Source organism: Lygodium microphyllum, chromosome 5 (genome assembly GCF_053477565.2).
Source record: "Lygodium microphyllum isolate KBCC chromosome 5, Lygodium_microphyllum_v1.1.10, whole genome shotgun sequence".
Taxonomy (NCBI): domain Eukaryota; kingdom Viridiplantae; phylum Streptophyta; class Polypodiopsida; order Schizaeales; family Lygodiaceae; genus Lygodium; species Lygodium microphyllum.
Genome location: NC_141139.1, coordinates 122,894,522 through 122,921,617, shown reverse-complemented (window position 1 = coordinate 122,921,617; position 27,096 = coordinate 122,894,522). Strand labels below are relative to the sequence as shown.

At 43.0% G+C, this 27,096-nt stretch overlaps 1 protein-coding gene across 1 annotated transcript in view; it reads left to right on the top strand.

Annotated features, from left to right (window-relative positions):
- LOC148036358 (pentatricopeptide repeat-containing protein CRR2, chloroplastic-like) overlaps positions 1 to 27,096 on the top strand; it is a 91,457-nt gene that overhangs the window by 10,973 nt on the left and 53,388 nt on the right. Inside the window, exon 2 of the mRNA XM_087678348.1 lies at positions 9,702 to 9,786. The gene's annotated coding sequence lies outside the window, so the exon portion shown is untranslated. The remainder of the gene's footprint in view (positions 1 to 9,701; positions 9,787 to 27,096) is intronic.

Below are 27,096 nucleotides of genomic sequence, written 5' to 3'. Positions count from 1 at the left end.
AGAAGTTAGATAAAAAAAATGGCACTATGAAGACTAAAGGTAAGGAGACAGTGTCATGGAGATGTGAAATTTTGAGATGCTTTAATCTTGCTGATAACATTTGATTAAGTTATTAATCAAATGTGCAAGGTTGTTTAGCATATGTGATGTACGTGGTAGTTATTTCATGGTAATAGGCCAAGGATCTTGAGGATGCAATAGATATCGAAGGCAAAAGTTGTGATAAGTTATGCAGCTAGGCTTTGGGGGTCAGTTTTTGGTGTGAGTTTTAACCCTAGGACAGTTATTTGGCCAATAAGTATTGGTGGTGATATTAGGGATTGGTATTAATTAATTTGTTAAATGCTAGTCTAAGGGTCAACAGGGATTGGGGATCACTCTAGGTTGCAAATGACCTAGCCAATTTAATTATAGATGGGCACATTTAATTTTGTGTAGGGTTAAAATGATCGAAATTATTAATTAAATGGTTGGATAATGCTGAAAAATGGGTTTAGAAGGTTACCACTTGGCAAAAATGCCCATGCAAATTGAGAAAACGTTTTTGGGGGCTGGGTCTCAGCCGTTCAATTAGTTTATAGCTTGGGGGAGAGAGAGAGAGAGAGAGAGAGAGAGAGAGAGAGAGAGAGAGAGAGAGCACTTGGCAATTGGGGGCTGGGTCTCAGCCATTTAGTTAGTTTATAGCTTGAGAGAGAGAGAGAGAGAGAGAGAGAGAGAGAGAGAGAGAGATACTGCCAGGAGACTTTTCAGAATCCCGCATGGATACCGTGATTTATGGGAACAGCTTTTGGTAGTGCTTCAGAGCAGGCAACCCTTTCTTGCCCTTGCTGTGGATTGTCCGTGGCAGGACTGTGCCCTTGTAGGTCGGTTGAGTCTGGAAAAGGCCTCTGCTAATCAGGTGTATCATCTTCCGATTAAAGATCATCAATGGCTGGGTGTTAAAGCTAATATTTTATGGGGATTGCGGAAATCTCAGTCATGGTGGAAGGCAACTGTGATGGAGGGCTGGTTGAATAAGACACCGTTCAAATGTAAGGTCTTTCTTTGGCGTGTGATGATTGGTGGTCTTCCTTTTGCCTCGGCCCTTTCCAAGGGCCGAATCTCGAACGGCAATTGTTTCTTCTGCACCACTATTGTGGAATCGGCCCGACATCGATTTATTTCTTGCCCGCTCGCTAAGAATATCTAGTCGCTCTTGTCACAGGTTTGGCGCGCGATGGTGGAATTCTCACTAACCCCTTTCGATTGGGTTTTTGTGCGCCCAAAATACCCCACATCGCTACGGTTGTATATGAAGATCTTATTCCACTTTTTTCGATACTAGGGATGTTGGCACACTTGGACCACTCGGAATGCCTTTTTGATTCGGCCTCTAATGTACCGAGACACATTGCCAGGCTTAAAGGTCTCTTGCATTGGCAGATAGATCTCATTCGGCACTCGGACTTGCTCCCTCGGGAGGACTTACTTCCCTGGCATATGGCAATTTCCTTTGTGTCTTTGCCATGACTTGTGTAACTTTTTCGTGGCTTTGTACTGGGATTTTACACACGTTGGCTTAGAGCCCTCGTGTATCTTGTAATCATGTAAACTTGTACATTTTTTTCGTAATTAATACAATTACCTTTTACGGAGAGAGAGAGAGAGAGAGAGAGAGAGAGAGAGAATCTGCTCGTGACGTGATGTTTCTGCTGCGGCGGATTTTCCTGCGTCTCCTGTTCGTCTAGGACAGGAGGTTCAGCTGCCTTGGTTGCCAGCCTGCCTGACGCTACTGACCTACATGCCACCCTGCCTCCTGTTTGCCCATCTTTTGCAGAGCTGTGTGCGAGCGAGTGTTCCATTCTGCGGCACCGGCAACAGCCACAAATTAGGTGCGTCTGAGTCTCAGAGGGTCGAGAGTAGTCTTCATTCCTCCTTTCACTTCTACAGAGGGTTACACTTGCCTTGCTTGCTACACACGACTTGCCCCTGAATATTGGATGACTTGCACATTGTCCTCCTTCCTTCCTGTGGCATCTGACCGAACGACATAGAGAGTGAGAAGGCAAGAGATCGAGCAGGCATGTGGTTTGCCAATGTGCAACAAGGTTTAGTAAGACTTTTGTGATCAACATCTGGTGCTGCTATGTAGAATTTGCAGGAATCAAATGGTATCGACATGGCCTTCCTCGATCAACATATAGGTCAAGGGAATGACCAAGATCTGGAGGGTTCGGATGGTGATTCGCTTGTTGAAGACCTCGAGCCGCTGATGGATGGGGATGAGATGGGCAAACGTCTTAGGATGTCAATTGAAAAACTGGTCTTAAAACCGCGCGCAACCCCCCCCCCCCCCCCCCCCCCCCCCCCCCCCGCAAATTTGCCTCAGTCAGAGGTCAATGTTTCTTGTTCACAGACTGATGGGCCTCTTCAGTTCATGCTGGCCACTGCCAATCATCTTATGTCAGATTATGTCCATGCTAATGAGGGAAAAGCTAACTCCTTACCGGATGGAAATCATGTAGTTGCAGTCAGGGGAATGGACCTGGTTTTACAGAAAATTGCTGCTTTCCATGAGAGGGCAGCCATCTTTTACTTTATTGGAAGGACTCCCTTGATCACCAGAATTTGTGCTTGGCTGCAGTCCATGCTAGTCAGTGTTGAACAGTGCCATGATGATGTTTCAGAGCATATGCAGGCTCCTCTTGTTGAAGAGATTTACAATGGACCAAGGGGGTTCTTTGAGGTTCTCTTTCGTCCCTCAGACATGCAGGCTTTCATTATGCAATGCATTCCTTTGTTTATGGATGGGCAGCTAGTTCATTGGTCCCTTGGCGGCCTATGGCCGAGTTTTAGGAGGTGCTGAGGTAAGCATGCCCAATTTCAGTGGAGGTGGTTGATTTTCCTTCACATCTTTGGAGACTCCTCCCTTTGGTTTTGAGAATCCTTGGTGAGGTTTTGGTGGAACCTCAGCTAGCTTCCCGCAATAGGAATAGAGTATGTATGCTTTGGGATACAGGGAAACCTTGCTTGGCCAAAATCTGCCTTGAGGTTCTAGGGTTGCAAATGTTGGTGTATGAGTTGAAATGGGGTACTTCTGCTGGACACTGCTTCAGATGTGGCCAATTGGGCCATTTCATTTCTAAATGCGATAAAAATCCTTAGGTACTGCAACGCTCTATGGATCCTGACATGGTTATGCAAGACCACCATCCTCAGCAGATGCTTCAGCAGTCAGAAGCAGATCTTGAGCAGCTTCCCCAACATGGTCGTGATGATGGGAAAAGGATGTTTTCCAAGTTGGTATGAAACGTGCGTTGCTTGTGGTTGGGCGGAATTTGTCTCTAGGTCAATGTGGTTTGACGTAAGACTAGACAGGATTCTCGTTCATTCATTGCCGCATCCAATCATTCAAACCTTTCAACGCAAAGGGAGGGAGTTTTATATGAAACCTCAATCTTTGCGTACACTGGCAGTGGATGATAAAAGGTTTCATGATCTTGCTTTGCACTTTGATGCACGTGGGAGGCTTGTGCCTCCTTGAGATATTCTCTGTTCCTAGCAACAACAATTTCCTTCCCATGCTTTGATTGTTGGTTTACAAAGGGCGGATCTTGTAGATGTAATTCGAAGTGAAATGGAGAGATTCCAGGCAGCTCAAGCCAATGATGTAAAAGGGAAAGGGAAAGCGGTGGTTGAGTAGTTTGTCTCATTTGTGATATATCATGCGAATTGCCTTGTGGAATGTGAAAAGTATTTCTTCGGGCAGTAAGCAGTATCGGTTGTCGAAAGTTGTGTTAGCTGGAAATTGGGATGTCTTTTGTGTTGGGGAGCATAAACAACACGCTTTGGTTGGCTCTTCTTATGTTTACAAGGATTATGCGGTCCTTTTTAGTGGTCGAGCTCCACATAAATTTGGAGTTATGTTGTCTGTCAAATCTTCCTTGCAACCATCGTTGGTTTCTTAGGACCCTCGCGGCCAATTTTTGATTCTGGAAATACTTTATGAGGGAGAGGTTTTGTGGCTGGTGGACATATATGTACCTTCTACGACTTGCACTGTCTTGCCATGGCTTGTCAAGGCTTTGTCATGGGTGATTTTAATGTATGTGTTTTTGGGGATCAAGCGACTTCTCCGCATTCAGTCATGGATGCCCTTGAGAGACAGGCTTGGGATTCTCTTGCAGCCGTGTCTTTGAAACAGGGGATGTGGTCTTGGATGTATCCATCACAATCAGGATATACTTATTGTTCTTTTTAGCATCCAAATACCTGGGCCAGATTGGATAGGATCTACATTTGCTAGTCTGATTCTTTTCTTCCTGCAGTCATTGACATGTGGGTGGAAAGACAGCATGTCTTGTCGGATCATTACCCTTTAGTCTTGGAAATGAGTCATGGACCTGTTAATGCTTTTAAAGCTCTCCTTGTTCGGTTGCCTATTCGTTTTAACCAATCTTTTCTGCAACAAAATCAGTTTTTGAATGGTGTTCAGCAACTAATCGCTTCTTTTAGCTTGAGGGTCCTATTGGAGGGATGGATGCATGGAGGATTTTTAGGGACAATTCTCGAGCGTTTTCTAGACAATATGGCATTTAGCATGCTTCCTCTTTACGAGCTGAATTGCAGCATACTCAATCTTTATTGGCTCATTCATTGTCACTAGGTAGGAGATTACAATGATGACTTGCTCACATGCATTGAATGGTTGAAAGGTAGGGTTCAATTTCTTCAAGAAAAGGAATATGCAAAATACAAATTGTTGGCCAGGGCTGAAGCTTTACATGATAGTAACTGTCAATCCCATCAATTTTTTGCTTGTCTGCACTAGAAATATGCTTGGGAAAATATAGTGCGTTTAATGGATGGACAAGGTGTTATGGTGACCGATCCTGCTTCCATCATTTGGATGAGTGTTGAATTTTATAGATCCTTATTGGGTCCGCAAGAGATTCTTTCAAATGCTATTTATTCAGCTCACAGATATATTTGTGGGTTGGTTAGTAATCAGGTCAAACCCGATTGCGTGGATTTGATGGAGGCTGATATTTCAGAAGATGAAGTGGAAGTACTGTTCCACTTGCCTCGAAGGAAAAGCCGTGGCTGGGATGGGCTGCCTAATGAGCTGTTTTCAGCCCATGTGGAGCAGTTTAAGGACCCATTAACTCGCCTGTGCTAGCAAGTGTGGAATTCCGGTATGATGTCTTCAAATTGGAAGATTTCTGTCATTAGGTTGTTGCCCAAGGTTCCCTCTCCAACATCTTTGAAACAATGGAGACCTATTTTTGTTATGGGTTCTTTATATAAAATATTTTCCAAAATCATTGCCAACAGATTGCAAAAGATATTTCTGCACCTGGTTCATCCACATCAATACGGCTTCATTAAAGGCCGGAATATAATGCACAACATCTTGAATGTTCAACTGGGAATTGACTATGCCAAAGCTTCAAGCCAGCAGGTGGTTATGCTTCAGCTTGATATTGAGAAGGCATTTAATCATGTTAGTTGGTCTTTTTTGCGACAATTATTGTCTACAATGGGATTTAGTCCTTGCATGATTTCTTTGGTAGATGCCATTAGTCAGGGTGCCGTGGCTCGTATTACACTTAATGGAGGGATCACGGAGAAAATTACCTTATCCCGGTCTCTTCGGCAAGGCTGCCCTCTCAGCCCTTTGCTGTTTGCTTTAGTCACTCACCCGATGCTCTCATTGTTGGATAAGTTGGCTGATCAAGGTGAGATAGTTGGCTTGTCTCTTCCCTGTGGTACCCAACTTGTGGTTCAATCTTTGGTAGATGATTCTTTTATGTTTCTCAAGGCAGATCGCACTAATGTTAATCGGGCAATGGTGGCGTGGAATCTTTTCGCTTTGGCATCAGGTCTTCATATTAATACTCAAAAATCTATTATTCTCTCTTGTACGGAGAATGATCTACAGGCATTGGGTTGGCATGGTATTGTGATCTCAAGGGAAAATATAACCAGTCACTTGGGATATCCTATTGGTGTGGAGTAGCCCCTCGTGCCTTGCTGGATTGGATGGGTTCCCGGATTCATGATAGGTTTATGTATTGGAAATCTCAAGGCTGGCCTCTACATGTCCGACTTAAAGTTGCTCAGTGTATTATGATTAGTATGATTTCGTTTTTTCTGCCACTGCTTCCTTGGACTAAGAAGTCCCTTTTGGAATTGGTTCAGCCTATCAAATTCATGTTGTGGAAAAAGAAAGGCAATCGTTTGGGACAAGTGTGGATTTCGTGGCTGCATGTGACTATTCCGAAAAGGATGGGGGGTGCAGCTTTGTTGGATGTTAACTTGCATATGGTTGCTTTGAGGCTAACCCTTTTGTAGGCGGTATGTGTACAGAGTCATCCTTGGTCAGATATTGCTAAATTTTTCATAGAAAAGACTTGCATATCTCATGGAGTACGGTTATTTATGCTTCCTGGTGGCATGTGCTCAATTCCTTGAGGCCTATTAAGGTCTCTCAGCCTTTTCTCCTTTCTCATTTGATTGCATGAATGGCTTGTTTGGGGTTGCAGATTGTCTTTGATGGTGTTATTCTTAGGCAGCCTCGTCTTTATTCTTTTAGGAATCAGGTGCATTTGTCAGTACTTTCGGGTGCCTCGCGGATATAGTGACATTTGGTTGTCCATACAGGACATACTTCAAAGGTTCGCTCCCTTGCGTGCATTACAGCCATTGCAACTGTGGTGTGACTGGATGTTTGTGCTTCCTAATGATTTCAAGAAGAGGTTAGCTTATCAGATATATCATCAGATGGTGGAGGCCAAGAAATAGGTCATTGGGAAGGTTAATAAATTATGGCATATTTGGGATAGTAAAAAGAAATGGCAGGAAAGATTTATACAACTTTGGAAATCTAAGGTTCCATATTAGGGTAAAGCGTTCATGTGGAGGCTGCTCATTGGGGGTCTTCCAACTGGGGATGTGTTGCATGCCCAAAAGTTTTCTGCTAGTCGTTGTGTATTTTGCACTACATGTGATGAGACATTGCTTCATCTCTTTGTCTCTTGCCTTGTTGCTCGACAGATTTGGAGTTTTATTTCTTGCGTATGGTCTTTAGCCACTCAACTGTGAGAGTGCGCAACGGAAGAGGAAATACGAACACGGAGGAGAGGAGAGAAAGCAGAGAATGAAGGAAGAAAATCTGCACTGACTGAAATGAATGCTGAATACACTGAAATGGACTGATCAGTCCCTGCATGCAGCCCGAAGCGTCAGTAAGGGAATCAGATCAGGCTGATGACGATGGCAGCACCAAAGACGGAGGAGAAGGACGTCGGAGTGTGCACCTGCTGAAGAGAGAGATGATTAGCCAAGTGTGGGGGGCTGGCTATATACAGCCAAAAGAGCCCAAAACTGGCCGACCTGACCCAGGGGCCCTAAAAATGGGCCGACTGCATTTAATGCAGTTCGACTGCATTAAATGCAGTCGCAAAATGCTGATGTGGCACATCTGGGGCCAAAAAAATCCCGAAACAGGGGGACAATGCCTGGCAGGTGTGGGCAGCCTGGGAGAGGAATGCCAAGGTCAATGAAGTCCGTCGATGTAGACTGGCGCTGAAGGAGCTCCTCACGATCCTGGAAAGCCCTCTCTAAAACACTAGGGGCCAAGTGGGAACGGGTGTAGCAATAGACTGCCGCGGAGGACCCTGCATCAAAGAAGGGGAATGGAGCCTGTAAAGCCCGCTCTCCTGCCAACCTGTAGATAAGACAGCTCCTGTAAGAGAATCCTCAATAACAACGGCATGCTCGGTGAAGATCACTCGTGTGCCAAGCCTCGTAAGGCCATAAACTGAGAGGAGGGGAAGGCCCAAATCCGGAACATATAGGGCCTGTGAAAGGAAGCTCGTAGGTCGGTCTGTAAACAAAGGCAATGTGCCAACACCACTAATAGGCACCGATAAAAGGTCACCAACAGTGACTGAACCCTCTGATGGACGGAGATCCTGTAACAAATCACCTCAGGGAGTCATATGACTCGAAGCACCACTGTCCACTAACCAAGGCTGCGCAGAAGACACTGCAGCCACGGAAGAAGGATCCTCCACCAAAGCATGGATATGAAGGAACACTGACTCATGGGTAACAGCTGGTGTAGAGGTAGAAGAAGGCTCCGATGTAGATCCACCCTTCGCTCCCGGACGAAGGTGAGGAAATACGAACACGGAGGAGAGAGAAAGTTGCCAGGCACCAAAACGCAGCCCAGTAGGGGAGTCGCCCAGCTGAAGAGAAGGCCACCCAGCTGAAAACGCAGGGAGCAGGAGCTGGTTGATGACGTGGCAGCCTCTGGAAGGGGCTGATGCAGCAAACGCAAATATTCAGACCACCTATGCAGCAAATGCAAATATTCAGACCACTTGGAGGGGCCGCCTGGCTGTTGGAGAGAAGGGGGGCAGCAACAGATGAGAGGTGTGGTCTCTCTCCAGTCGATGAAGACCTCCGTGCTCTCAGTTTGGCGATGATACCATGTGAGAGTGCGCAACGGAAGAGGAAATATGAACACGGAGGAGAGGAGAGAAAGCAGAGAATGAAGGAAGAAAATCTGCACTGACTGAAATGAATGCTGAATACACTGAAATGGACTGATCAGTCCCTGCACGCAGCCCGAAGCGTCAGTAAGGGAATCAGATCAGGCTGATGACGATGGCAGCACCAAAGACGGAGGAGAAGGACGTCGGAGTGTGCACCTGCTGAAGAGAGAGATGATCAGCCAAGTGTGGGGGGCTGGCTATATATAGCCAAAAGAACCCAAAACTGGCCGACCTGCCCCAGGGGCCCTAAAAATGGGCCGACTGCATTTAATGCAGTCCGACTACATTAAATGCATTCGCAAAATGCTGACGTGGCACATCTGGGGCCAAAAAAATCCCGAAACAGGGAGACAATGCCTGGCAGGTGTGGGCAGCCTGGGAAATGCAGAAACTGCCCTAAAAATGCCCACTGGACCCCGACAAATAAAGGGAATGTATAGAAATGCTAACTGACAGCCAGTCCGACTGTGACTAGCCTCCTCCATCATAACACATGACGGACATGTCAGAGCTCCTAATGTCCTCGTCTGACTCAGACTGAGGCTCACAGGCAGGAGATGACAAGGCATGACAAACATGACTGCTAACATCAACAACGGATGCTTGCTTGTTCGTGGATTATGGGAAACATGCCCTCTATGTCTTCTTTGCCTTCAGATTGTTCCTGCCTTTTTCATTTCATTAGGTGGACAGCCCTGTGGCATATTTGGTGCACTTGTAATGCCTTTATTTTTGATTCGGTATCGGCCATTCATGGTCATGTGGCCCGTGTTCGTGGTTTAGTGCTATAGCAGATCTCTTCTATGATATCAGCTCACTTGGTGATTCTTCCTGACATTGTTGCTCCCTGGTTGGCTATTGTTCGCTCTACTCCGGCTGTCCTTTCGGTATGATCTCTTAGTGGTACTCGTGTAGAATGGTTGTTTTGATAGCCTGATGGCTTCATTACTGTTGTTTCCTTCCTGTTTGGTTGGCTTGAATGCTTGATGTAAATATTTCCATACATTAATATACTCTTATTTATGAAAAGAGAGAGAGAGAGAGAGAGAGAGAGAGAGAGAGAGAGAGAGAGAGAGAGAGAGAGAGAGAGAGAGAGAGAGAGAGAGAGAGAGAGAGAGCTGTTGGTTCATTTTCTAATTAGATAACAACATTTTGCTACAGAAGACAGCCATCTGGGGGCCTCAGTAGGGAGGCGACAGTAAGGAGTCACCTTCTAGTAGGGGCTGGCAACAACATTATTGATCAGGTGACAACATTTTGGAGGTACTTGGTAGTAGATCATTGCATTAAATGCAGGTTGGAGGAGGCAGTAGGTGGAATTTAGGGTTTTCTTGTGAAGAAAATCAGATTTTTCTCTTATCTTGGCTTTCTCTCACCTTTTCAAAGCCATTCTTAGGTAATCTCAGCATTTCTCAACCATTTTGAGCAGATCTTAGCCAAATTTGGTAGACAACAGAGAGATCTCTGTTGTAAACCCTAAATTTCTATAGAAATTAAGGTTTGACAGCCACCTCGTGATATGTACCAATTAGTGAAGGCATCGTACACTAAATTCAGCACTTGAAATTTGTGTAATTGTCAAGGAATTCAGATGCCAGCCCATTCGTTGTAATTTGGGGCAGCATTTGGCTAGTTGGTGGTACCATTTGTACAAATCCTAGGTAAAAACTCAAGGATCAATTGGCCCAAATTGATTGTTGATTGCTGCTACAATAAAGAGGCTTTTTGGAACAACAAAGGAGATTGTGAATCTTAGCTTGTACTCATTCTGTTAGCAATTAAGTTAAAGAAATATCGAAAGGGCGCTAATTTTGGGGCTAACAAGGTGTCCAATGTTCGAGATTATTAAGGTAATTTGTGCATTTCAAGTTATATTCATTTGTTGATTGTTGTAGTTAAGTGCTTAATCAAGGAATTACTACCCTTTTCAAGAAGGAAGGCTAGTTTCATGGTTCCATTGTTGGGATACTAGTCAGTCTGTTGATTTGGTGGGCTTGAGGCATCTAATTCCAAGCCAAAGCTTTGTGCTAGTCCTGATTTTTGCTCTTAGCTAAGAAATTGCAGCAATATGTCTTCATACAGTGAGATGCAATTAAGCAGTGATGGTACTTCTCAGTATGAACATTCATATGGGAATGAAGAAAATGCAATGCCTGATCTAGGATAAGGCTCAGCCCATGGACAGCAAGCTGAAAATGTTACTATTGGGCAAGATGAAGGGCCTTCAAGGCATAATGAGGCTGATGACTAGCAAGGTAAAGAGGAATTTGATAACTAGTTTAAGAATCGGATGAGGACAACAGCAAATCTCTTTGCTAGATTGGCAAAGGATCCTTAGTTTACCCAATTCTTAAATGCTTTGAAGAAGGACAACAAAGGCAAGAAGAAGAAGATATCGTCTACAGCTTTGGAACTACAAGGTCCATTGAAGGTAATGCCAAATCCTTCATTTGAAGCTTCCAAAGATGCTAATGAAACAAAACAATTGGTACTTACGGGGCAAGGAATGTAAATGCAAGGCCATCATGGAAGTGCCAATCCAATGGATTTTGGACAACCGGGTATGCATGCTATGAGGGGGCAGCCATGCTACTTTGGTGGAAGTACCATTTTTCATGCTATGGTTGGACAGGGATTGCAGGGGAAAATAAGTATTTCATTACTTTTGTTGATGATGCCACACACAAAGTGTGGGTTTATCCAATCCGTTGTAAAGATGAGGCCTTGGATAAATTTAAAAAATTCCAGGCACTTGCTGAAAATCGGACTAGCAAGACATTAAAGTGTCTTCGCTCTAACAATGGTGGGGAATATGTGTCCAAAGCCTTTCAGGACTTTTGTGATAGCAAAGGGATTAAAAGGGAGCTCGTTGCCCCTCACAATCCACCCCAAAATGGTGTTGTGGAGTATATGAACAGGACCATTCAAGACCGGGTCCATACCATGCTATCATATGCTGCTTTACCTCAAGGATTTTGGGCAGAGGGTGTTATGACAGCCGCACACTTGATAAATTAGATACCAAACAGGTCTTTGGGGGGCCGGGGGGGGGAGTCCCTCAAGAAGCATGGTCGGGCAAGCCACCTTGGTATGCTCACTTGAGAGTTTGTGGGTACGAAGCATTTGTGCACATTCGCAAGGAAGAACACAACAAACTTGAGCCAAAGTCCCTTAAATGTATTTTCCTATATGGTGATAAGGGTGAAATGGGGGTATCAACTATGGGATCTCGAGAAAAGGAAAGTAGTACATAGCAATGATGTTATCTTCTGGGAAGATCGCATGCACAAACAGCTTGAAAAGATAGAGGAGATTAGAAGGGTTGTATTCCGGGAGGATGTACTGATAGGACAGCAAAGAATGCCCGTTAGACAACAGCAAATACTTGCTGTAAATGTCCCTAAAAATGCAGAGAATAATGCTGAAAATGATCAGCAAGATATTGCCCATGATGTACCACAAATTCAGCAATAATAGATGGCTTTGGAACAACCAGAACTTGTTGCACAACATGCTGAACTTGTAGAATAACAAGCTGTTGATGTAGATTTGAAGGTTGAATAGCCAGAAAATCTTGATCATTGGGTCTGTAGGTTGACCAACGTGCAAAGACAACCAAATAGGTTTGTTCTTGGTGTCAATTATGTGGCTGATTATGTCATGTTGATAGATTATGGTGAGCTGTCATGTTTTCAGGAAGCAATGGACAGAAAAGACAGCAAGAAATGGCATAAGGCTATGTTGTTAGAGATGGAATCTCTTATGAAAAATGGCACTTGGGATTTGGTGAATTTGCCTAAAGGGTAGAAAGTGCTACCATGTAAATGGGTTTACAAAAAGAAAGTCACTTCTGGTTTTTTGCCAAAGTATAAGACACGACTGGTCGCTAAAGGGTACAAGCAAGAACATGGAATTGATTTTGATGAAATCTTTTCTCCTATAGTCAAAATGACTACTTTACGAACCATTTTGGGCTTGGTTGCATTTGAAGATATGGAACTCATACAGATGGATGTCAAGACAGCCTTCTTACATGGTGATTTGTATGAGGAGATCTATATGCAGTAGCCTGAGGGTTTTGTTGCAAAGGGGAAAGGGCACATGGTATGTAAACTCAATAAGAGTTTATATGGGCTGAAACAGGCACCACGAGAATGGTATCTTAAATTTGATACATATATGCAATCTTAGGGATTTCATAGATCTCAAGTTGATCACTGTTTATACACCAAGAAGGCAGCAGATGATGGTAGCCTGATTCTCTTGGTTTTCTCTTGGTCTACTACAGAGGTAAGAGTATGTGGTTGCCATTGAGGCATGCAAGGAGGCTTTATGGCTTTCACATCTGGTGAGAGGGCTTGGCATTATAGAGGTTCCTATCCTCCACTGTGATAGTGAGAGTGCTATCATACTAGCACGGAATCCTATCTTTCATGCAAAGACAAAGCACATATAGGTGAAGTATCATTTTATCAGGGATGTACTTGACAGCAAGAGCATTGAGCTGGTCAAGGTACATACAGATGATAACCTTGTAGACCTTCTCAAGAGGGGTCTTCCAGTAGAGCGGTTTGCTCATTGCTACTAGATGATGGGGGTTGGATAGTATGTGTGTATTTCAACTTTGTATATACACTTGTTCTCATTGAGCTGTGAGATTAAAATGATAACCTTGGGCTTGTTGCACTATTGTTTGGGGATTAAAGTTTGTGGCAAAATCTTAATCTCCCAAAAGAAGTATGCTTGGGAGATTTTAAAAGCATTTGATATGATGGAGTGTAAGGAGATAGCTACACCTATGGAGGTCAATGTTAAGTTATCCATTGAGGATACATCAATGTTAGCAGACATTGGGAGGTACAGGAGGTTGGTTGGAAGCCTCATCTACTTGTGTATGTCAGAAGTGGAGCAGCAATGGAAGTGTGAACATATGCTGTAATAAATTGCTGAAACACAAGACAAAAGAGAAAGGGAAAGAAAGAACATTGAAGAACACAATATAGATGAGAACTCAGATATATGTTCGAGAAATGGAATCCATATATCCAACATGAGATAGTTGCATACAATAGTGAGTCACTGGTTGCATGGGCACCAGCATTGGCTCCTCTCTCCATGGAGTCTCCACACATGTGATGGCAGATGAGTGATTGAGTGAGGAGGAGGAGCATGAATATATAAGACAAAAATATGTTCTCAATACGATAAGGTCGGCTAGCATTTAATGTTGGTCAGCCAACAATAAATGCTAAAAATGAACAAAATGAAGACCATAAAAAATGCCTAAAATATCCTAAATAATGTGCCCGGACTCTGTATGCACATACTCACACATGAGCTGACATATCTGCTAACACCCTCTCTCAGATCATGGGTGATCTGATTCAATACCATTAATAGTACAATGAGAATGAATCATAAACCATACAACATAGAACCACCAAGTAGAACCATGGATACCCAAGCAGTGGGTGATCAAGCCACCACCAAGGTATCTCGAAGAGAACCTAATGTCTATGTCAATTGTACCAAGTCTTGAAAATAAAGAAGATCATAGCATATCTCTATGTTTGTCTCAATGTCTCTCAGTAGCATACATGACCATCCTATCAAAAATGCCGCTGGAACATATGTGACCATGGAGTCCCCGCCTTTGGCCAGATTGCCAAAGTGCCCCTCATGTGAGCTCATGACTAGGAACCAAGCCCGCTCTCTGTCAAATACACAGCCCATCATGAACTTGGATGTCAATCCTAGCTCTAGGATTTGACCCTGCCATTGATGCGTCAGGAAAGTTCCTCTTTGGATCTAGTGCATCTGTATAGATGTATAGATGAGGCGTAGCTGCCCCATCTCACCACCCTCTCACACTTCCTCTCTGGCATTGGAGAGTCGTGAGGGATGTTGTCATCACCACCACTAGAAAGCAGCTGAGGAAGGGGCCATCAATCCCTTTCTGCAATTCAAAGAAGTTGATCCTTTTCGTGCCTTGGACTTCTCTGTGGTCGGAGGATCGGAGTTGGAGTTTGAGGCAGATGATGATGAGTTCGAGGAGTACACATCCTGCTTTGTCTTCTTCTCCTTCTTCTTCCTGGAGGCCGCTAACTCTTTGCAATCCTTTTGTAAATGACCTTTCTTCCCACAGTGGTAACACTGAGTCTTTGACTTCTTCTTCTTTGAACCTATCTCTGAAGCTACAAGAGCCTCACTAGAATCGAACGAAAGCCTCCCTTGTAATTGCAATAATGCCTCATGCTCAAGTAGCATTGAGGTCAAATGTGTAAAACTAACATGAGTTGATAATGTTTGCACCCTCAATGCATTCGCCACTGCATCAAACACCGGAGGGAGTTTAGAGAGTATGAGTCCAATAAGATGAGCCTCTGGAAGGGTGGACTGCATTTGCCAAAGTTGGTCCTCAATTTGGGTCACACGAAGTAGAAAAGACTGGATAGTATCTTTAGTCTCGAATGGAATTTGTTGGAGCTGTCCATAAAGAGTAATTGCCCTCATGGTGGAAGGTGCCACGTACATTAGTTGCAACTTCATCCATACTTCAGAAGATGTCCTGCAAGAGGTAACTGCCAATAGGGCTTCTTTGGAAATACACCAAAGTAGGGCCGAGTAAGCACGGGCATCGTCCGAATCCCATGTAAGCACCGCTTCCTTATGGTTGTCTTCATCAAAATTAGCTGGAACAGAAGGCCGCTGAGGACGTTCAATAGCTTTGCAAACCACGTATTATAACCGCTTTTGTATAAACCAAGCCTTCATCATAGCACTCCATGTAAGATAATCAGGTCCATATAACTTATTATCAGTGGACGTACATAGAGGAGCCATTTGGAGAGGATTTAGAAGAGAAATAGAGAAAAGAAGGGATTTGGAGAGGAAACATAGCCAAAGCACAAGTGCAGACTATACAAAATGAGAGTTCACATGTAGTATTCACCAAAATCCGACCAAAACAAGAAGAAATTTGCTGCGAAAAGTCAAAAAATTTAGTCGAAACTACTTGAAACAACAAAAACGGCCTGATAATGCAATCGCCCAACTAGGAGGAGATGTAGAAACACCAATCGTAGGTTGGAACTGACATGCAGGTAGGAGAGGGGCTGACGTAGGTGGTACAAATGTTGACGTCAACAAAAATGCAGGAAAAACAGGTTGCTTGGTTGGAGTAGTAGTCGCCTAATTAGTATTGGTCAAAACAGTCCTAAAATCAGCAAAGAAAACACAGCAAGAGGACAGAACCTGAAATTTGATACCATATCAGAAGTGGAGCAGCAATGGAAGTGTGAACATATGTTGTAATAAACTGTTGAAACACAAGACAAAAGAGAAAGGGAAAGAAAGAACATTGAAGAACACAATACAGATGAGAATTCACATGTATGCTCGGGAAATGGAATCCATATATCCAACATGAGACAGTCGCATACAACAGTGAGTAGTGTGGCTGTGTGGGCACTGGCACTGGCTCCTCCCTCCACGGAGTCTCCACACATGTGATGGCAGATGAGTGATTGAGTGAGGAGGAGGAGCCTGAATATATATCACAAAAATATGTTCTCAATATGATCAAGTCGGCCAACGTTTAATGCTGGTCGACCACCAATAAATGCTAAATATGACCAAAATGAAGACCATAAAAAATGCCTAAAATATCTTGAATAATGTGGCCAGACTTTGCATGCATAGACTTACTCATGAGCTGACATATTTGCTAACAGTGTAAACACCAAAACGGATATTAGTTTTGCTATTGGTGTTTTGAGTAGGTTCTTAAACAAACCACGAGAAAGAAAAGCTGGGGTGTGGGTGCTTAAATACTTGAAAGGAACTCTTGACTATGGTATCATATACAGTGTTGGAAGTGCTCCTCTAGGGAACCGTGACTCAGATTGAATAGGTGATAGTGACTCTAGGAAATTAGTTTCTGGACTTTGCTTCTCTTTAGGTTTAGGAATCTTCTCTTGGATCAATAAGAAGCAACCTACTGTGGCATTGTTTTCTACCGAAGTAGACTACAAGGCAGCTTGTTTTGTTGCATGTGGAGCAGTATGGTTAAGGAGGATCTGATGGCATATGGGAGTATAGGATGAAGTTCCAAGAGTGCTAAGATGTGACAATCAGAGTTGCATCGCCATTGCCAAAAATCTGGTTTTTCATGCATGCAACAAACACATTGAGATTCAGTAGCCATCATTGCATTACTGAAATTTGAGGATGATGAAGAGGTGGAGTCCTTGTTCTTCTTCTCCTTTTACTTTCGCAATGGTGCTAGCTTCTTGCAATTCTTCCGAAGGTGCCCCTTGTTTCCACAGAATTAGACTTCTTTCCATAGAAGTGACCCTTCTTCTTCTTCTTCCTTTTCTTCTTTTTTGTTACCCCTCTTTGAAGCAACTAAGGCTTGTTCATGATGGACACTAGAATGAGATGGCAGCCTCCCCTGTAATCTCAATGTAGATTCATGCTCCAATAATGTAGAGGTCATGTGTTGAAAATTGGCTAGAGTGGTGGATGTGAGAACTCATAAGGCGTTCACCACGTGATCAAAGTGTTGAGCTAAAAAATGCATTATAAACTGATGAGTTCTTTAAAACAGTCCAAAACATGTAAAGTACCCAAAGTTTCATTAAATAGTGCGCAATCCTGGAGAATGTCTGTGTTGCAAATGCTGAACCCTAATTCGGGAGGATCCACTCATCTATAAATAGACAGGTTGCCGACCATTCGATCTTATCCCTTGTCTTGCAGGTTTTCAACCATCAACTCTCCTTTCACTAGCTATCCAGCCCATAATGACTACTGCCTCATCATCACCAGCCCTTGGCATCCTGTCCACTGCTGTCGCGTGCTGTCTAGCCTCTATACAACTTGCGTCTACTGCAGTGCAGGCTCTGTCTACATCAGATTCACCTTCTTCAGCTGTTACCAGCCTCCTATTACTGTGCGTGATCAGCTGCTAGAGCTTGTGTTTAGTGCAAGCTCAGTCTACATCAGATTCACCTTATTCAGCTGTTACCAGCCTCCTATTATTGCACATGATCGGCTGCACACTCCTTTAGGTAGTACATTGCTGCGTTTACCAGTTCAGCCCCAGAAATTGCTGCATTTTGGTTTCTAGCTTGCTGCCCTTTCACTTTCAACCTCATCTCAGCTCCAAGTGGTGGTTACAATATTTGGGATCCATCTTTGGTGGATAACACACTTCAATACCTCCCTTTGCTGCGGCTCCTACAAGAGCCATTGATTGTTGGACAAGTCTCCCCTTGAGCATCTTGTACACTATTTTCTTCATTTACAGCATTGATTCATTAACTTCAGAGTTTTCTTTCTTCTCTGTTTGCATTTTGCATTTTTTTCGTTCTTGCATTTGTGTTTTTGCATTTTTCGCATTTTTGCATTTGTGTTTGAGTTCTTTGTGTTTCAGTCGTGGTCTTATACTTCTGTTTTCTTTTGTGCTTTTCTAAAGAGTTAGTCGAGGCTATCAAAATTGCGTGGTTTGTTCTTGATTACACTATACATCACGTGTTGATTCATGATGGCTCATACCATTCCATCTTCGGATCCTCAGGTGCTTTCTCAAGCTACTCCTTCAATGGCGGTTCTATTGAAGCATCATGGTCTTGATTTAGGGGACAATGCTCTATCTACCAAACCAACCTCAGGCCCTTTTGGTAGGGGTAGTGCCAGACCAAGGAGGTTGAGAGGGGCAAGGAGGCAATGCAGTTCTCTAGTCCCTGGTGTCAGTGTCCATCAGTGGGGCAGGCATATCCACTCATCTATAAATAAACAGATTGCCCATCATTCAATCTTATCGCTTGTCTTGGAGGATTTCAACCATCAGCTCTTCATCCATTGGTTGTATAGCCCATAATGATTGCTGCCACATCATCAGTAGCCCTTGGCACCTTGTCTATAGTTGTTGCCTATTGTCTAGCCTCTTCCCGAGCATCATACAACTTGCGTTTATTGCAATGCAGGCTCAGCCTACATCAGATTCACCTTCTTCGGGTGCTGTCACCTGTCACCTAGCCTCCTATTGGAGATGCATTTATGAGTTCAGCCTTAGAGACCACTTCATTTTGGTTTCCAGCATACTGGTTCAGCCCTAGAGACCACTTCATTTTGGTTTCCAACATGCTGCTCTATACACTTTTAGCCTCATCTCAGCTCTAAGCGGTGGTTACAATACTCGGGATTTGTCTTTGTTGGATGACACACATCGACAGCTCCCTCAGCCCGCTCCCATGAGAGCCACTGGGTGTTGACAACTCTCCCTTTTGAGCATCTTGTACACTCTTCCTTCATTTACAGCATTCATTCATTCACTTTTCAGCCCTAGAGACCACTTCATTTTGGTTTCCAACATGCTGCTCTATACACTTTTAGCCTCATCTCAGCTTTAAGCAGTGGTTACAATACTCGGGATTTGTCTTTGGTGGATGACACACATCGACAGCTCCCTCAGCCCGCTCCCATGAGAGCCACTGGGTGTTGATAACTCTCCCTTTTGAGCATCTTGTACACTCTTCCTTCATTTACAGCATTCATTCATTCACTTCAGAGTTATATTTTTTTGTGTTTGCATTATGTGTTTTTGCGTTTTTTGCATTATTGCATTATTGCATTTGTGTTTGAGTTCTCTATGTTTCAGTTGTGGTTGTACACTCCATGTTTTCTTTTGCAAATCGTAGCACATCTCCACAGAGACTTTGGAGGCAGCTTATAGAGAACGGTCCTCATCAAGTGAGCTTTGAGTAGGGTTGATTGCATATTGCAAAGCTGATCCCAGATCTATGTCACTCAAAGGATGAATGAGTGAATCGTATCCATAGTTGCAATCATACTCATATGTTTGATTGAATTGAATGTGGGAAATAAATGATTTCATACTCAAATGGAAAAGGGCAAACATCTATTCCTCTATCTTTACCTCTCTCTCTACCTCTATTCTAGACTCTTGTCTCAATTCTCTACGAGTTTACCTTTGCAAATTATCCCTATCTCTATCACAATGCTTCGATTTGTTGGAAGATGAGATGATTACTTGAGGTCAAATTTTATTGTATTGTGTGGACACCTTTTGCCACTCTTGGCTTTGACCTTCGCATGGAGAAAATAGGCAAATTAGAGTGGGTGCAAAAGGTAGTAACAGATGCAAACATGATCATAAACTTCATCACTAAAAGGTGAAGATCCATGCCATCTTTCACATGCATAGCGATGTTGATCTAAAGTAGCCATCTAAGACTATTTGGCCATCACATGGTTGCTCCATGAGCAATTTTATGATGTGCAAAGCAAAATCCAAAAATGCATGTTGTAGGAAGCATTTAAGGCATGGATGAACGAGAAGGAACTTGCAACCATGGAGGAGGGGCAAAACTATTCATTGATTTTGTGTAAGAGAGTCTTTTTGGATGGATGTGTGAGTTTAGATTTACATTCAAGCTCAGTTAAAGCTCAAACTAGTGTTATTGTCGCTTACATCTTTTCTTAGTTAGTGATGCTGTTGATATGTTGGATGATACCTTGTGGTAGAATGACATTTTTTACCTTGTTGAGAAGAGGTGGAAGTGGATGAAGAGGCCTATCTACGGTCTTGTGGCTCTCTTGTATTCCACACAGAAGAACTGTTCTCTGTTCATGGACCAAGAACTAGCCTTGGATAGAGATCTTTATGTCCAAAGACTTTGTATAAAGATGTCCATGGAGTATTTCTTCAAGAGTTGATTAATTATGATGACCAAAGGCAAACAACCTTTGCTAGCAATGTGTTGGAAAAGGATCCTTTGGTCGAATCTCTCTTTTCGTGGGAGTCATTTGGGTATCAATTACCCAATGTACAAAAGGTGGCTCTTAAGGTGTTGGCTCATGTAATTAAGTTACTAGCAAAGATTTCTCTCCATTGTACACAATTAAGTCAAGTTTTAAGTTTTAACAAGTGAATTTTCTAATTTGAATAGAATAATCCATGTGGAGCATGTAATAGAAATGGGTCAGTCTATTCTCTCATATATACCATGATAAACAAGCTTACCACCAAGTAGTTAGAATGACTAATCTACTATTGTTCTAATTGGCACATACTATGTGATATGCATGAGATATCTATGGCTAGACAGGTAGTATCTTATCTCTTTGAACTTTAAAATTTCAGGTGAATGTAGATGAGTTTAAGTTAACATGGGCCATACTTAAAAGTGTGCATAGAGAGTGAAATGACTAGTAAGATGCCATTTTTGGAGACCTCTATATGGAGCTAGAGGAGATTGATTGCTGAGTATCATGTACTCGTAGGGAGTGATGATCCACTTCTCGAGTTGTTGTAGTTAGTGGCAATACACAAGTGGCATTCGAGACTTGTGTGAGATGTTGCTCTGGGAGCCCATCTGCATCGACAACTTATCATTGAGTGGATGTTACTGTTCGAGAGCCAGAGTATGATAAGCAGGGCAATCTCCTTAGTGATGGTGATTTCATTCTAGGCTGTGCAAACTCATCTAGTGATGATCATGAGTCTCATGATTCGGGTTTGAGGACTCATCTAATATGAGCTCTTAGTTTTCCTTAATTTTAACTAGTCTTTGTACTTGGCATTGGCTACACCACTCATTATAGCTAGCTCCTGTTTTGATACATTGTATATGTATCTTGCCTTGGCCCTTGCTCACTTTTTTGTAGATGTCTTGAAACTTATAAATGATATTGAAACTTCGAAGTCACTTGGATTTGAGTTTGGTCGTGATTCTTGTCATGTTCATTGTTGAAGCAATAGATTCAAAGTTTATATTGACTAGATAATGCCTTGTGTGACACTCTATTTCATGGGTCGTGACTCTTTTGTTGAAGCAAGTAATATTTACTAGATTAGCACTTAATTTCTTATGTAACTTTCATTGACCGTATGAAACACTATATTTTATGCTGCAGTTTTTAAAGTATATGCTTAGGCATGTGCAAAGTTTATGGACTAGACAGATTGTACTTAAGTACCATGTTTCCATTCATGTTCTTGTTTTAGCTCATTGGGTTTTAGTTGGGCTACTATACCCTCTAAGCATTTTCTCTTTGCAAACCCGAGCATATTTCCACATCTTTGTCCCTAAGTAGTTGCTTGAGTAGTGTAAATATTGGTCTCCAAGCCTAGATAAAGGCAACAATAAATTTGACCTCAAAACCATTTCCAAGCCTTGTAGCATGGATTTGTTGAAAATCCAGTGAATGCTAGGCTGCCATACTCTACTGCTAGTAGGAACAATAGTCTCTAATCTCCATAGCAATAACTTCTTACATAGCTCCTTCCTTAGAAGAAGGCCCCTTACAATAAGCCTTACCATCAGCATTCTACACTGACTATGTAGTTCGATGATCCCAAATTACCCTTGGATTTGGGTTGAATGATAGTATCCCATGCTACTTTAGCCCTTGTTGGGCTTCCATCTCCACCTCACCAAATGGAGTTCCTAGTAAGGCACTTTACCTTGCTAATGCATGATCTAGGGAAGGCCCAACAAGAAGAATATGCCACATGGTCGCAAGTGGAACTTAGCCACTACCACTTTCCTTGCTAAAGATAATCTTGCTATACACCAGTGTAATAACTCTTTCCAATACTTGAGTAATGGTGCCTGCTGCTTCCTTGAGGTGATATCAATGCCCACATGACAACCAAGGTACCTCATTGAAGTTTGAGGTAAAACTATCATGTGGCCTCCAATTTGATTGTTGAGTGTCAGAAACCCAAAATCCATAGGATTTGTGCCAATTGATAAGAGCTTTAGAGGCTCTACCAAAATCTCCATCACAACTACAAAGACCTTGAAGTTCCCCTTATCTTCCTCCTGGTTAATAGTTATGTTATTTGCAAACTCTACATCCAAAAGCTCCTCAAACTGTGGGATGGGCAATCTAATGCCACAAATACTTGCAAATCTATCCTTCGAAAAGAGATCACGGCCTTTGCTACAAAGAGAGAAAGTTAGAGTTGCAAGGGGACAGCCTTGTCTCACTGATCTCTGAATGCTAAATCAGTTACCCTTGGAACCACCAATGCGAACTTCCCTATGAGTTCAGGAATAGAGAACTGCTATTATTAGAGATTTGGTCATCCTGTCGATGGGCACAGGCAGTCTACATTCATTTCAGGGCAGAGTCATGCATTTCTGAGCAGGTTGGACCTCATTTAGGTAGTTACCAACTTACCAGCACGATTGCTGTTTTCCGGGTAGGTTGGACAGTGTTGGGCACGCAGGGCAGGTGCCACATGGCAGGTGGACAACAGACAGCAGTTTTCATCAGTTTTTCTGCAGTATTTTTATGCAGTCAGCTAGCCTGCAGCGGTCAGCCAGTTTTAGGCTGGCCCAAGTGATTATTTTATGTATTTTTCTGCTGCTATTTATACCCTGCCCCTACCCTGATCACATTCATTATGTTCTGTTGTGCATAGGTGGAGAGACTCTGGCTGGCATACTTCCACAGCCCGTTGTACATATCTACTTTCTTATTCAGCATTTGTTCACTGCAGATTTTTGCGTACTTCTCTCTCTCTCTCTCTTTGTGTTCTTTTCTTTCTTTCAGTTCGGTCACCTGCTTCCACATTTGCAGCACTTTGACATGGTATCAAAGTAGCATTGAAGGGCTGATTGATTGTGAATAGATGTGAGGAGGAGATTTTAGTGCGACACCAAGGTTGTGTTTTCAGTGTTCGAGGGTAAGCAAGAGGGTTGTGCATCGACACAAGGCTGAAGTGAGTGGAGAAGCGTAGGAAAGGAGCAAAGTTGTTGATTTTTTGCAGGTTTTACTGTTGTGGAGGATAAAAGGCTGCACTTTCAGCCTTTGGGTGTAGATTTTGAGTTTTCATTGCCTCTCATGGGGTCGAAACAGGTTCGAGATGAGCAGAGGAAGCCCTATCAAGCTGCGTCTTTTGAATATGAGGGGACTGCCCTTGTTTTGTAGGTTGTTTAGTTGTCAATGTCTTTCAAGCTTGACTTGGAGTTCCAGGCTATTATGGACCATAAGGTCCCTACGTTACCGGCTCTTTGTCAAGATCAAAAATTCGATGGGAGATTTACCACATTTTGCGAGTAATGATTGCCATCTTGGAGTCCTATGATTTGGTGGAGCTTGTGACTGAGGCCATAGACCGTCCATTAGTCCGGATTTATCCAAGCTTTTTGTAGATGAGAAACCCGAGTTGGTGAAATATTGCTTGGGATATACGGAAGAAATTTGATCAATTGATTGGATGATTGTGACGTAGTGGGTATCTTTCGAGGTATAGATGCGGATGTTAAACCCAAACAAGTCCTCTTCCATGTGGGAGCATGTCAATAAGCTTCGGCAATTGCAGATGTGGCTCTAGAATATAGGGAAGGCAATTACCTCAGAGGACATGGTGATAACTCTTTTCTCATAGTTACCGCCCCGATTTAGTGTATTTTACTTTGCCTTGATTGCTTCAAGGTGGTGGATAGATACTCTTAAGTGAGAGGAGTTGGTTTTGATGATCTTGGATCAGGAGGAGCAACTCAAAGGTTAGCAGGACCTCAAAGTTAGAGGTGTTGATAGGTCAATCTTTCCAAAAGAAGGGGAAGGACAAGAAGAAGAAGAAGAAATACAAGAATAAGGAGGACAAAGACAAGGAGTCTACTTGTCACATCTGTGGCAAGAGAGGCCATTGGAAGAAGGATTGCCTCAAGCAGGACAAGACATCCAGAAGGAAGAAAAGAATACCACAAAAAACTCCGGATTGGTGGCTGCTCCTTCATCAGCAACTTCCTACATTTTGAGGTGGTTGAGGTTTAAGCATTGGTAGTTTTTGATGTAGCAATGATGGCTTCATAGTCTCGTAAGTGTATCGTGGATAGTGGAACATCCCGTGACACGACTTCTTTTGAAACCAGCCTTCCTTCTTGGAAAGGGTGATAATTCCTTAATCAAGCACTTAAGTACAACAATCAACAAATAAACATAAATTGAAATGCTCAATTTATTATAATAGTCTTGGACAATAGATGCCTTGTTGGCCCCAAAACTGGTGCCCCTTCCGGTATTTCTTTAACTTCAATTGCCAATGGATGTATCACAAGTGGAGATTCCACGATATCCTTGGCTGATCCGAAAGCACCTTGTTGATCCAACAATAAATCAAATAAATTGAACAATTTGCCCCTTGATTTTCACCCAGGACTTGCTCTAATTGGACCCCAATTGGCCAAATGTTGTTCCAAATTTACAATGGATGGCTTGGCATCTGAAATCCCTAATAATACAACAAGTTATAGGTGTTGATTTCAGTGTATGATGCCTGATCCTATTGGCACATGTCTCAAGGTGGTTTTGCTAAATCCTAATTTCTGCAGAAATTTAGGGTTTACAGCAGAGACCCCTCTACTGTCCACCAGATTTGATTGAGGTTGGCTCAAAATGGCTGAGAAATGCTGAGATCTCCAAGGTATGGGTTGGAGAAGATGAGAGAAACCCGAGATCTGATTTCTTTTGCAAGAAAACCCTAACAAAATCTGCTTGCTACATGCTCCAGTGTGCATTTAATGCAGTCACTTACTATCAAACACCTCCAAAATGCTTTTACCTTATCAGCAATGTTGTTGCCAATCCCTGGAAGGTGTCTCCTTGCTGTCCCTTGCTTGTTGAGACTCCCAGATAGTGGTCTTCCATAGCAAATTGTTGTTCTCTGATAAGAAATGGACCAATAGCTCTCTCTTTCTCTCCCTAGTTGGAAATTGATTGAATGACCGAGATCCAATCCTCAAAAGCGTTTTATCAGTTTGCATGGGCATTTTTGCCAAGTGGTAGTCCTCTAAACCCATTTTTCAGCATTATCCAGCAATCTAATTAATTTTTAGAGTAATCTTGAAAATTAATGTTAGCCATTTTGACCTTGCCCAAAATCAAATGTGCCCATCCATAATTAAATTGACTAGACCATTTGCAACCTAGAGTGGTCCTCAACCTCTGTTGACCCTTAGACTAGCATTAATACTAGTTTCTAGTGCCACCATTGATACTTGTTGAGAAATCACTTCTTCAGTTTACACATTTTATTTAGGGTTTCGCATTGACAGTCCTAGAAAGAGCTAGTGTTCACATTTTGGCCACTTTTTCAGTGGCTGCCCACACAGTGGTGTGCCACCCTAGATAGCTTATGCCTATAAATAGACAGTTCATTTATTCTTCACCACCCCCTTTGGTCACCACCACCACCGTCACCATGACCACTCTCACCACTCTTCAATCATTCTTCACCCCTCTTCCTCTATCATCAAACACCCTTTCCTCATCAGCCCCTTCTATTGCCCTCATACCTCTTCAGGAGAACATTGTGGTTCGTGGCTCGTGACTGCCTTCACTCTCTCTTGTGATTTGGGCTCGCCCTTTTCAAGCTTATGGGCTGGTCATAGGGGTGTGTGGGGTACATTTGAAAAGATCAATGAGAGATATGAGTGGCATGGGATGTATAAAGACATTGCTCACTTTGCAAAATCTTGTGCTACCTGTCAGATCTATTCAATTGTGAGGTGATGTAGATGTATAGGTCTGTATGTGTGTATGCGCACGTGCACACATGTACATGTATATCTGCTCATGTTCTACTTGATGCCATGGTTGGTTGTGTGAGCTTACTCAACCCCTTGCATGTCCAACCCCTCGTGAGGAGCGCCAAATTGGTATCGTGCTTTGTGTGACCTAGGCACGGTACATACACGCGCACAACCACAACCTCACTCCCCGTGTCTCACTAGGCTACAGTTTGGAACCTGCAAAGTTTAGGCCTTTCCTTCCTCTGTTGAGTGCTCTCGCCTTGAAGCTTTTGCTTGAAAGTGCATTCTTGTCTCCATCTCTTCATCCTTCTCACTACACAATTCTCCCTCTCTTTGCTTCTCAATCTAGGGTTTTCTGCGTCTCACATCCGATCACATCCTACCTTTGACAACATCCAACGCCACCACTAAGAAGAAGGCCTTCAGGCTGCCGTTGCTTTGTCTGCCTTCCAATGCAAATTTTGTATACATGGAGCTACTATTGGCTTAGTGGTTTTGCTTCAGTCTTTGTCCACATTCTACCTTTGACAACATCCAATGCCACCACTAAGAAGAAGGCCTTCAGGCTGCCATTGCTTTGTCTGCCTTCCGATGCAAATTTTGTATCCCTTTCAGTTGCCATCTATGTTGGATTTTATCTTCCTGCTGAATAACTCGAACATAAGAAGGTGTGGCCCTTCTTTCTGCAACAACACCCGTTTCTTGGTTTACTTACAGTAGGACACAAGGTCATGTATGTTTGCAGATGCCATCCTCAAGGTGGGGGTTTCCAGTCTTCGATCAAGCTCTATATTGTGTTTGGACTAGCAGAGCTCTATATCTTGTTTAGATTGGCAAAGTGTTTGAAAGGCTGCAAGTCTTGATGCATGGCCAAGATGTATGCTGTTGGGATGTTGGGCAGCTACCTTACACAAGGCGTGTATGATGTGGCAAGTCCGTTTCAACTAGTTAGGGGTGCTGTGGATATAATTGTGGTGCAGTAG